This window comes from Octodon degus, unplaced genomic scaffold (assembly GCF_000260255.1).
Source record: "Octodon degus isolate 3935 unplaced genomic scaffold, OctDeg1.0 scaffold00018, whole genome shotgun sequence".
NCBI classification, from domain to species: domain Eukaryota; kingdom Metazoa; phylum Chordata; class Mammalia; order Rodentia; family Octodontidae; genus Octodon; species Octodon degus.
In genome coordinates this window covers 9,229,327-9,239,876 of record NW_004524594.1, presented here as the reverse complement: position 1 = coordinate 9,239,876, position 10,550 = coordinate 9,229,327, and positions in this window count along the sequence as shown.

Here is a 10,550-nt window from a genome sequence, read left to right as displayed (position 1 = left end):
GCCTATCAATCTTCCGGATTAAGTTTGCAGAGCAATTGTGATACATAGTAGATACCGCAGAAATATTTGATAAAGGAAAAAGCTAACTATAGGCACAAGATAATCTACTTATTGATGTGATATGTTTCTGATTGAATGATAATAGATCACATTGAAGAACCTCAACACAATTGAAAAAAGAAAATGAAGAAGGAATCTACTAATAACCATGATTTCAGGTGGTGCAACAAACACTTGAGTTGAAGAGATGATTGGAGAAAGAAAATTCTTTAATTGAGGACCTAATACACAACAGAAATTTTGCATATATTTCCACAGAATTTTCCATGACCAGTTGTTTGCCTTTTTTAATGTATTTAGTACAGGGTCTATAAGGTCTCATTACTCAGATCAGACTTGTAATGATCCTCCTATTTGCAGCCTCCCAAATGCTGGGATTACAGGTGTGTGTCACTATGCCCAGTCTCAATTGTTGTCTCAGCAAGCCCCAGGGGAGGGCTGGCACAGCATGCTTGGAATCAAACCCTGGTCCCTGCGCCTGCCTAAGGTGTTTTAATCCGCTGATCGATCTGACTGGACACAGCACCCTGAACATGCTTTATCTCATCCATGAACAATTCTAACATGAACATTCTTAACTCACTCTGAATAAACTTGGAGAACAAAGTCAATATATTACTTGTCCTCATGTAGACAAAAAGTTTCATTATTGAAGGTTGAGCCTATGAATAATATAGCTTATTTCTCTCAATCCCTGATCCATTTGACATTTCTGTGAAGCTTGAAATGTGAAAGGACGTTCATTTGTCTGTTAAATTCATGTATTTATCCAGAATTTATAATGGAGCCAAGAGCATAATTCAGAGTAATAATTTCTACTTTCAAGCAAAAGCTTCAATCAGTGAAAATAAATATTTTTATTTCAAAGACACAAACATTACCACTTTAAGAGCTTTTATATGTAATCTAAAGGAATAAAGCATCCATTTCTAAGCCACCCATTAGTATTTGTGATTAATTAACTTGAAGAATAATGAGATGACAGAGACCAGAGTACTCTTGCCTTAATTGATTGCCTGAGTTCTAGGATTAATAAAACCCAATTATTTTCTTATGTAATTGGCACAAAGTCTATTTGTATTTCTTTTTACATAAGCGTATTAATGACACAAAAAAGTAAACAAAACCAACTAATTGCAAATGAATACAAAGTTCAATGCAATGTTTAGGTCTTGCCAAATAGTCCCTAGGTACAGATGATTTCAAAATCTTTACTTATCTGTAAAGCACATACCAAGCTAATTACCCCTGCCACCCTGACTTGAGTATTGATGTGGGAAGAACAAATAACACAGCTCCTTAAACTAAAGCCAATGATCACATGACTCTGAACTTACAGAAAGGCTACTCAAAGGAGAATCTCTAGTGTTTCAGAGACTAAAATTTACATAAAAGAGTACAATGGGATTGTTTTAATGTGAATGATTTTAAAAACACCTTTCATGTAGCTCTATTAGGGGTTCCTGGAATCTGAAGCAAAGACCATGTCAAATTTTAATGTGTAATCCCACCCATTTTAGATAGTACTGTATTCAAATTGTCTCTGTGCTCAAACTTGAGTATTTCTAGACCAATCTGGGATGCAGTCTCTGGATGATCAAACACTGGTCTAGAAACGTGATTTCCTTTGAGCTGTAGGCATGGCTTTGTTCAGTAAGATCCTTTCCTACATCCATCACTATTTTTTCTCAGCTCATTCAATTTGAGTTTTGGAGCTTTCTCACTTAACCTCTGTTTCTATGGCTGCAATTGAAATTCTATCTTGGGTCATTTAGTTGAAGCTTCCATACATTTATGAATATTTTGCAAGACACCTGACAACTAAAAGTTATAGGATATGGTACAGGCATGCTAGGCCTAACGCTAGTCGTAAAAGCAGGTTGAATAGATATATGTGTTTAAATTTAATAGATTAATATACCAGTTAAATTGTAGTAGAAACCATGAATGGCATTCCCATAGGTTCCACCACACTTAAAGGTAAGCACCACTTACACCTTTTGCTTAAACTTCCCTCCAAAAGTCGAGGTTGGATAAACACTTGCCTACCTGGCTTTCCATTACAATAAACTTCCACAAACTATTGATCATTGTTGAAAGCTCACACTATTTCACTTCTAGTAATGGTCACTTTCACTTCACAGATGCTTAAATAATTTTTAAGGCAGTTTCACTTCATTCCTTAGGTAAATCCACTCTATTAGTCAATTCTATCTATTCCTTAGAATAAATCCAATTTCACACACAAGCTCACCACCACCATTACTATAGCTATAATCAAAGGCCACCATTCTGTCTCATCTAAATTATTGTAGTAATTTTTAAATCTCTCCCAACTTGCCTGACCACCCTCCATTCTCAGTAGAAAAGATGCAATGAACCTACGTAACGGTTACATCTCTTATGCCACAAGAATCGATCATTGTCTTCACTCTGGGAGTAAGAGTTAAAAATCACAATAATAGTTTATAAATCTTCCTATTATTCTCACGGATGATAGAAATAATCAACTTAAAATGCTTTACTATGGCTGAAAGCATTAGAATTCTCAGTCCATCAGAATTTGTCTCCATTAGTTTGGTTCTGCAAGAAGGGAGCACATTTAGCAGGAGCTCATAGAGAGCAAAACCATTCACCTTTTGACTGGGAATCAAAGGGATCAATGAGAGCACCAGAGTTTAATTGTCTTTGTCAAGGGCATCCATGGTCTAAAGGTCTCCAAGCAGGAAGCCCTCCTAGACGTGCCCCATCTCCCTATAGCACCTGTCAGGAGACTATCCTTAAAAACATGAACCTTTAGAGAATGATTAAGACCCAAACTTTATGATTCCATTTCTGGACCCCTGATTTTTGTGTCAATTTTATAAATATTCAGCCTATCTCCAAGGCTCCCAGGCTTAACCATTTGAAATTTTCTCAAACATCCATATCTGAGATGCAGAGAAAGTCATACCATGAACCCTGTAATAAATGGAAAAAAAAGCTAACAAACAAGAATGCAAATTATGTATTTCTAAGATACAATGGCATATGATCAAGTTCAACATTCCTTTCAACAGGAAGAGTCAGAGGAGGTCCCTAAGAGGGCATAGGGAATTTAACTTACCACACCAAAGAATTATTAACTGTCATTAAAGAAAACAATTTCACAGTGGTTTTGTAGGAAGCACATACAAATTCATTAGGCAGACTTAGAAAGTTTTGAGAAAGAAGGATAGGTGTTCATCCCAAGCAATAGAAGGGGACTTATTCTGATGAGGATCAGTGTGCTCATTCAGAAAATTATGTCAGCTCGTATACCTGAGCCTGGGAGGGCCCAAGAGTTGGACTTAACTCATCTCTGGTTCTATAGCTCTGGATTGGCAGGGCAAGTCATTTCAATGAAATAATTGTTTTTGCTTAGTGGAGACCATTTCTGATTCTGTCACTGAGTGATTGTCCTCACTTGGGGAAATAATCTTACCACAGGCCATGGGTGTTTTTTTTTTCCTGTAACTGGAAGTTACTGTAGGCTTTGAATATTGCTGAACACGCCCAGGCATCACTGCAGAGGTTTGGAATTAGACGCCGTAGAAGCTGGCAGCTGGGGGTCCTTGCAAATCGTGAAAAACCTTGTAGTTATTCTCATCTTGGTGACTTCAACCTTGAAGGGGACCAGTTTGCCCCGTAAATTTAGTGTTCATATCACTTGTAATACAAACACTGTTTACACGATCACCCTGCATCTACACAGAGCTGCAGGGGGACCAGACCCACAGTGGTAAAACTAATAAGTGAGATGGTGTGAGTCCCTGCTTTTGTTGGTAGGACCATACCTAACAATAACAACTTAAAGGAGGAGAGCTTCACTTTGACTTTCCACTTTAGAATTCTCGATTCTTGTGTAGTTGGGCTGTTCCAGAAAGGGAGAGCTTGAGAAATGAGCACAGCAGGGGGAAAAGTGTCTCATGTAGTCTTGGTCAAGAAGCGGAGCATGGGTCAGAGCTGGGGAGGGCAGAGCATTCCTGCAGGACATGCCTTCCCCAGTGCCTCCTGTCCTCAGAACCGGTCCAACCACTCCAAAACACATTTAGCTCTGACACTTCCTGTGGATCAACCCACAGATCAGCACCCAACCATTTTCAAAGCCAGCTTTCTGGGTGCATGAAGTTTTCAGGAACATCCCAAATCCAGACAGAGGTCAGGGTTTTATTCTATATGCTCTACAGAGGTCTATATAATGAAGAGAGAGATGCAAAGCTTTGCTGGCTTTTGTTTACCCATTACTATCTACTGGTCATACTTATTTGTCCTTGTCATTAATCTCCCCTTGCTTTAATTCATTCTTCAACCTTGAAGGAATATGGATATAAGCCAATGAAGATGTGCAAGGTAGCTGAAAAACAAGTTGATGGCAAAATTACCAGTGTCTTGGCCTTCTAAAAAGCCTGGTCACAAGGCTGGAAAATCAAGACCTGAAGCACAGACATGGAGGAGCTATGATAATGCTGATCGTGGCTTCTAGCTGTAGTTTCTCAGTCTCCTTTCCACTTTGTTTCCTCTATCTATTTTAGTTCCCTATCTCATTGGTGTTCAAGAAGGAAGAGGTGAACAGTAAGAAAAGGCTGGGCCTCAGCAGAGCCAAAATTAAATCCTAGGTTCTTTGACTGGTTTCTAAGGCACACTTAAAGTGAAATATGGAATTTTACTGTCCATATTTGTACTAATATGCCTGGATCCCTCATTAAGCTTCTTGCTCAGCATTCAAGGATTTCTCTAGATCCTCTGAAGTTTTTCAGATTATTCCTGTAAATCAATTCCAAATGTTCTCCCCTAACATGACATATTTGGGGATGGCAAGAGCTCATTTTTTTGGTACCAAATTCTATGTTATTCAGCTTGCTGTTGCTAAAACAAATGTCATGTACATAGGGATGAAACAGTCAGATACAGAGGGACAAACCAATTGCTGGGCTTTAACTTATTACTCATTAAAACCATGATGCGTATTTTATTCTAAGTGGCACTGGGACTTAAATGTTAAAGCCATGCCCATTCATTCAATTCTACCAATATGCAGTAGGTTACTAAAAGCAGGGAAAGTATGGCCTTCTCTTCGTAGAACTCTGATTCAAATTCTTACCTCTTAATATAGGCATTTTAATCAGTTGTGGTGCATTTTTCTAAAAGTTAGAACACATTTTATTAGCCCTTATTTTACTTTGCCTTCTCTTTAAGCCTGAAAACACGTATGCCCAGATATTTCCATGCTCTAAATCTGGGAAATCTTAGACTCCAGCAGATGTCTCTGAGAAGAATGTCATGAGAATTTTTAACATAGAAATGGAATTGCCCTGTGCATCATGAGGATTCCCCCAGAGCTATGGAACCAGGACTGAGATGCTGATTGACCAGATCCCTGCCTGGCACAGTACCCACCCCACTGTTTTGTGAATTGTTGGTCTGATGCTCCACACCAGAGTGTATCGCTATCGGGTGAACCCCTCTCCCTGTCTTTTCTTATCTTCCAATTATAGTGTTGTCTGTAAATTCATACTGTTGCTTTAGCTGTAATTTCCATTGTTATTAATGCAAGAACCCACACTAGCTGACAATATAATCAATCTAAAAGACGAAGGGTTTATTTTGGCTCACAGCCGTTGAATTTCCAGTTTTTGATGGATTGGTTCTGTTAGTATTGTGCCTGTGGAGAGGCAGTACATCATCTCAGGAGTATGCACAAAAGCAAAATGTGTCTTCTGTCCATAGATGGAAAGGGAAGGTGAAGAAAACAGAATAGAGTTTTAGGGCATGACCTCAATGGTTTAAGACCTCTCACTAGGCTCTACCTTCAAGCTCCACAGCTGATGGAGAAGGCCTTTCTGGAAACTATTCCTTTGACACATAGAACTTTGTATACACTTGGTATCAAAACCTTTGCAAATATGTGTAGGTTATGTTTTTTATTCATTTTTTCTCCAATCTCACCTAATTATCCTGCTTATTTGCACAATTCGATCAGCTTCAGTTTTAGTATTTGCTTCTACCACTCTCTCCATATTTAATATTGACTTAGGTCTTATTTTCTGTAGGAGTTGTTTATTCTGTTTGTAACATGACTGCTTGTTGTATCTTTCTCTCACTACATTATTTCAAATTTTACAGTCACTAATATTCCATTCCCTTTCTTAACTTTACTGAGTCTTATATATTTTCATTATATGATAAGAATATTTTATGTAATTTATCTCTCTTCTATAAATATTAACTCTGGTAAGTCAGGTATTTTTGTATTATATTCTCAACTCTTTCGCTATACTTACCATACTTGCTGTCCCATGCTGATTTTGCAATAATCATTGGCTAAATAAATAACTGGATGCAACTATTACAAACCAAATTTGTACCACAGAAGCTTGTTCTTTTTTCCTAATGTGTGAATTTACCACTATAAATTTCCCTCTTAAGAAACTTTCATTGAATCACACAGGTTCCAGTAAGTTCTGTCTGCTCTTTTCTTAAATTAGAAATATTGTTTAGTTTCTTCTTTCATTTCATCTGTGATCCACTGGTTGGCCAGGAGATTGTTATTTACTTTCCATGTGTTTATGGTGTTTGGGGGGTTTCTTTTGTCAATAATTTCTAGTTTCATTGCACTGTGGTCAGGTAGTATGTATGGGATAGTTTCAATGTCTTTGCAATTACTTAAGCATGCTCTACGTGCTAGAATATGGTCTATGTTGTAGAATGTTCCATGTGCAGCTAAAAAGAATGTGTATTCTGACATTGCTGGGTGAAACACTCTGTAAAAGTACCCTAAATCCATTGTTTTGCAAGAATGGTGCAGTTGTGCTATTTCTTTGCAGATTTTTTGCCTAGTTAATCTATCTCTGTGTGAAAATGGCAAAGCTAAAGGATGGGAAACAAGATCCCATGCAACTGGAACCCCGAAAAAAGCAGGGGTAGCTATTCTAGTTGCTGACCATATCAATTTAAAACAAAGAATTATAAAAATACATAAAGAAGGTCACTATTTTCCTATTAGAGAAATACTCCAAGAAGACATAACAATTATAAGTATATATGCACCCAATGTGGGAGCATCCAGTTAAATAAGACAGATTTTAACAGACATGAAAAATCGAATGAGTAACAATGCAACTGTAGTGAGGGACTTTAACACACCACATGATTTGTATTATAATTCTCCACCTTTTTATAGGTGTGCATCCCTTTCCCTTTGTTTCTTTCTAGCTTTATCCTAACACTGGGATGAACCAAGGGGGCTCTTCTTACCTTGATCTGGCCATGTAAATTGGCATGGCCAATACTCTGTTAGAAATAAGACATTTTGAGAAACACTTGCACATTCATAAGAGAACTGTTCCCAGGCTAACTGGAAAAAAACACAGTCGAAATCAAGATAGAATGAACTGTCACATGGAAACTCCCATATAAATGAATGGAACAAATGTGCATTGTTAACAGTAATAAGCTTCTTCAGTATTGGGGAATTTGTTATGCAGCTGAAGTCAATTACATATTGGGCTGACAAACAAAATTGCTGAAAGTCAAAAATAATGCTGTTCCAATTAATTAGCATGCTATACAAATGAAACAATAATAAGCAAAATATTAGGCTTTTGCATTTTTCTTTGGCATTGTGAAACTCATGCTTGGCTACATGCTCTACTTTAATTATTTATTTTTGCCTAAGTATTAGGATATGATTTTCTCTCTTATGTTTTTCATTTGCTATTTTGTTCTTTTTAAAAAAATTCAAATATATTCATTCCTCTAAGAACAACCTTTTCAATTTTCAGAAGTTTATTTTGAACAGTCTCAGCAGGTTGCTTCCAAGTTGAATAAAATAAAAACCCAAAGCAGAACAACTCTCCAGCACCATCATCAAGCAGGCCACAAACCTATCCTTTGTCACAGACTAAGAAGATCCTTAAGGTCAACTCACAAGAAAAAAAAAATAAACAAAATAGCTGTGTCCACAGGAGGCATAGTCCCATCCACATCATGCACCCCAGTGCCTCACAGCCCCCCTTTTAAATACCTAACTTCGAGTCCAGTTTCTTTTCGAGTCTGAAAGTATGGATCACCCAAGGGAAGCTCCTCTTCAGAGAACTGTTGAAAGGAGAGTAAAGGTGGAGAGATCACAAATCCCAATTCTTAATTTTCAAACTTTAAGAGTATTTCATATTAATACAAGGAGAGAATATCCCTAGACGTATTCTGCTATGTTCCATAGAGTTTTTGTTTTTCTTAGTCAAGATTTTCTTCCATTCCTTCTGAGACCTTTCCTTCATAATCATTTGGTTCTATTTCTTTTAACTTCTCTTAATACTCCAGGGACAAGCCATTTTCTTTTGCATCCAGGCAAGTCATCTTTTTATATTGTGGTGATGGGGGAGCACTCTCATAACTTGTCACTTTGACAAATTAAATGTTTCCCTTCTTGAATTGATACTTTGACTTCCATTATGATATATACTCCACTCTCAACTCCTTCTTGTCTCCATGCCACCTTTGGCTTATTTTGCCTTGGAAATTGCCTGTGTCAAGCTTAAAATTCTGCAGGCGAACCACACAGCAGAATGCATACTGCCATATGCGAAGTATAGGAAATGCTCCTCATGCTGGCCCACGTGACCCTCGAAGTCCAGGCTCTCCATGTTACAGCTAAAGCTTGTGCTGCTCAGTGGAGCGACTGCGACCCAGTGCTGTGGTGCACATCCTTGCAGTGACTGCCACTTGGCTCTTTCTTAAGCCACTCAAAAATATTTTATTTATTTATTTGGCACAGGGTCCTGCTACACAGCTCAGACTTGTAGGGAATCCTCCTGTTTCTCCCTCCTCAACAGTGAGATTATAGTGTGCTTCACTATGCCCAGTTCTGGGGCTAGTACAGCATTAGGTATGTGGGATCAAACCTGGGTACTTTCACTTGTCAGGCAGGTTCTTAGACTGATGAGCTACCTCCCCAGCCCCTTTAAATTCTACACTGAGTCTACAAACATAGCCCATCATGTGTCCATGCATGCACAGATGCATAATCACATGTATAAATTCACTTATTTTAAAACAGATATTTTAAAATTTCCGTTTTACTTTCTGAAAAAATGTTCATAATCATTCTGAATAAAACTTAATATACACAAAACTTTCTATTTGCAAATAGGCAACTTTATTACATTCATTTATTAGCACACTGACCTATATAAGGATAGTATAAAATTCAATTTTTATTTAATTAAGCCAAATGATTGAATCAAAAAGTGTTTGAGTAGCAAATTATAATCTTGACTTTTTTCAATTTCTTTACTTATTCAATGCCTTTCCTTATTAATTTACTATTTCTATTCTGAATTTTAAAAGCAAAACCTAACCTTTTAAGATCACCTGTTTTGAATTCAAATAAAATACTTTAAAAGAACAATAGCAAGTAAAGATCAATGTTCCTATAATGCTTATACCCAATTGAAGAGATGATTTCAGTTCACACCAATCCATATTGAGTATAGAGATTAAGTATATTTAAAAACTTATGTCACTCGTACATTCTCTGTGTGGGTCCAGAGACCATATTTGTGAACTCTGATGAAGTGAGGAAGGTGAGACCTGAGAAAACAATTGGAAATAGTGAGGATCGCCAAGACACGGTGGCCAGAAATGACAGAGAGATATTTAGATGAACTTGTCCTTACTTCAGACTGGTAAACAGACTACAGAGGATTGGAACTAACTGACATTTCCGGTATCAAGGCAATGTGTTTGCAATTTCTAGTGACTTCTGTTTGAAATTTTAATTGAAGTTAAGTGGCCCTTATCTGCAATGTGTTCCATGAATGTTTTTTTTTTTTTTTCTATTTATATTTGGTACAGGGTCTCACTACACACCTTGGACTCCTAGTGATTCCTCCTGTTTTCATCCTGCCTAGCACTGGGGTTGCAGGCATGTGCCTACATACTCACACTTGGCTGCTGGCTCAGCGCACCTCAGGGGCAGGGCCTGTGCAGCAAGCAGGACAGGTATCGAATTGTGGTTCCTGCTCTTGCCAAAGCCAATGCTTAGCCAGCTGAGCTATCTCACCGGCCCTGTGCCATAGAATTTCAACCTTCTACTCTTGTCCCCGATTCTATGAGAAAAATAGAGTTAATAGTGAGAATGTGGGCAGTTAAGGGAATACAAGAGATTATGAGATACAGAAGAGTAGTCAGAAACAGGTGGGAATTGTAAGATAGTGGGAAGGGGGACAGGTTTTGATACAGGAGCCATGAGATTGCTTGTGTACTTCATCTGAGCTCCTTTTTCTAAGATACATTGGATAATACATCAATCATACTCACTACTAATGTGACTTCTATTATTGAAAGTTAATCAAACAAGCAGAGACAATTTAAAAAAATGCTATCTACAGTGACTTTTCTTTGAGTGTTTGCTTGCTCATTTACTTTAGAAACAAGAAGTGATCCCAGGGCTTTCACTACAAACTACATCT